The following is a 3,090-nucleotide window of genomic DNA, read 5'->3' on the forward strand; positions in this document are numbered from 1 at the left end:
AACAAGTGAATGGATAAAGAAAATGGGCTATTTATACATAATGGAGTACTACTCTGCCATAAAAAGGATACATTTGAGGCCTTTGTCAGTAAATTAATGCACTGGGAGAACATAATATTAAATGAAATAGACACACAAGTTTAAATATAATATGTTTTCTCCTTTATGAGGAGCCCAACATACAAATGAAGAGCAAAATAAAGGATAGGTAAGAGGAAGTAGGGAGATCCTTTTCAAGTGGAAAGGGATGCAAGGGTTGAGAGAAGAAGAAGGGGAAAAGGATTTTAAAAAGAGATTTGATGAAAAAATTTAAAAAAGAGCTTTTTGAAATGAGAAGGAGATCAAGAGTTGGAGGGAGTGAGGAGAGATGGGAGGGAAAGGGCACAAAACAGAATTAAAACATGCTTTGGGACTGGGGAGATGGCTCAGTGGAAGAAGCGCTTCCCTGGCAAGTGCAAGGGCCTGAGTTCAATCCCTGATTCTGCCAAAAACTAAACTAAAATATGCTTTGTACAAACTCCCCATGAAAGGTGCAATCATTTTATTATAAACTTGTACTAATAAAATGATAATTAATGAAAATCACTCCAGAATGCCATTGTAAATAAGTACTATTCATTTTAATCATAAATACATGGAATGCATGTATTACTAAGAACAAATCAATACGAGAACCTCAACTGGATGATTCTAGAATTGTTAATAAGATCTGAGGAGAAAATACACACAAAAAAATAAATAATTATAATTTTAAAGCTGCCCCAGAAAGTTACAAATTTAGTTCCTGAATGCTTATATCATTTTACAGGAGTTTTATAAGACCAAGTGTCACAAATTTTGTAAGATCAATTGTCTAAAATAAGTCAGCAAACATAGGCTGAAGCCTGTTTTTGTAGTTTTATTGCAGCATAGCCACGCTTCTTCATTGACATATTCCCTGTGGCTGCTTCCTTTCATGTTCCAATGGCAGAGTTGAGCAGAATCAGTAATGAACATGCAGCACCCAAAGCCCAACCTGCTACTGTGCAGGCCTTTAAGAGAAGGGTTGTCTACATTCACTGCAAAAGTACAGGTGTGGGCTGGCAGCGCAGCTCCATGACAGAGCCCGTGGGGAACGCACTCCATGGTAGGGATGTTCTTAGCATTAAATAAATGATCCTGTGTCTCTATATGATGAAACATACAACCATAAAACTAATAGGTTTTTTTAAAAAAGATTTATTGTTTTTGTAATGAGGAAAAAATAAGATATTTTTAATGGATAGGACTGTCTTCGCTAACAAGGAAAACATTCATGGAGTGATACTTAAGTAAAATAAATTATAGAATATCACAAAATATATATTTACACACTTCACCTATGTAAAGTTGCAATGTATAGAAACTGGCTGGAGAGATATAAATGATGCTGCTCACAGTGGTTTAGGGAAGTGATATTCAGAAGGAATTTTTTTTTATTTCCTAATATAATTCTAGAATATTTAATATTTTTACAATGAGCATTTATATAAAGAAAATATGTATAAAGACATATGGTACCTGTATCATAAAAATAATGCTTATTAAAGTTTTTAAATGAACTATTGAAATGCTTAGGAAAACCTGAACACAAAATTGTAGCAGAAGTACAGTCTCAACTTCAGGAAGAAAATATAGGAAAAGGACCAAGAAAACTGAAACTATTAAATGATATTCTATAATAGCCACATTAGTGTTTCTTTCCTCTCTTTTTATACTTACTTCTATCTTCCTGAAATTTGCACAATAAACATAGATTAATTAGATGACCAGGAAAAATTTTAAAGTAAAATTGGTTAAAATAACTTTTTAAAGGATAAAAATGTTGTTACACTACTACCAATCTATGTCATTAGGCCTTATAAATCTCATGTCTATCTTTATTTCTGTCTCTATTTGTCTCTCTCATACACACATAATAATTCTTGGCAGCATGGTGACTTCTCTAATTTTCAGGGGTAAGCTGGGGGTGGGGGACAAAGTCTCATCACGTTGCCCATGTTGCCTTGAAATTCTTGGGTTCAAGCGATCTTCTGTCTCAGTCCCCCTAGCAGCTGGGACCACAGGCACACCACCACACCCAGCATGACTTCTGGAGAACTCTACCTGATCCTCTAGTTCTGCTTCCCATTTCATGACCTCCCTTTCTCACCTAAATATTCTATGTCAGTTGAATTCTGTAGGCAAGAAAGAAGAGAGAGACAAAAGCACTCAAGATTGCAAAAGTTCTGATAATCTGAAAGGATGAAATACCCACATCCTTGCAACAGCCTACAAGGTGTACAGAGCTGTGTGCCTGCCCCTAACACTACTCTCACCTCTCACCTCACTCGCCATCACTCAGTTCCTGCTGGTCTCTGCTCCAATTTCACCTTATCAGGGACACATACCAACTCTACCAACTCTACCATACTGGTTTCAAGATACATTCAGAAATATGCTTTATTAAATCTAAATGAAATTATAAAAGCTAAAAGTCCTGTGGTAGTCAACCTCCAAGACAGCTTCCTAACACATCTTTGCACGGTTACTTCCCACGGAATAGGGCTGACCTCTGTAACTAACAGGAGACTGCAGAATGATGGAGTAGCTTCCAAGAATAGATCATAATGAAGCTCAGGTTTCTGCCCTGCTTTGGATCATTTACTCTGGGAGAAGCCATGTACCATGCTCCCTTGCCCCAAAAAAACCCACTCCAGGAATCCTGTAGGAGGACGCACATGTTGAGGAATTGAAACTGTCAGCCCAACTCGCCATGTATACATATAAGCCATCTTGGAATCAAATTTTCTGGCCCCAGATGCAGCTTCATATGACTGCAGTCCTGGCCAATATTTTGGCAGTAATTTCAAGAAAGACCTTGACATATCTGATAATGTGAACAAGTTGGAAAGCAACACTATGCATTACAATAAATACTGTGCAATTCATATTACTTTGTTAAGTGAAACTCTATATCACTTGTAATTTTTCTCCTTTAATACTATTTTGTACTCTTTTAGAAATAAAAAATAAAGACCTTGAGGTATAATTACCCAGCTAAAATGTTCCCAATTTCTTGACCTAACATAA

General features: G+C 36.3%; 1 pseudogene; it reads left to right on the forward strand.

Moving 5' to 3' along the window:
• Positions 1–963: 963 nt before the first annotated feature.
• Positions 964–3,090, forward strand: part of LOC101581698 — a 4,758-nt pseudogene continuing 2,631 nt past the window's right edge.

The sequence above is a fragment of the Octodon degus genome, unplaced genomic scaffold, assembly GCF_000260255.1.
Source record: "Octodon degus isolate 3935 unplaced genomic scaffold, OctDeg1.0 scaffold00094, whole genome shotgun sequence".
NCBI classification, from domain to species: Eukaryota; Metazoa; Chordata; class Mammalia; order Rodentia; family Octodontidae; genus Octodon; species Octodon degus.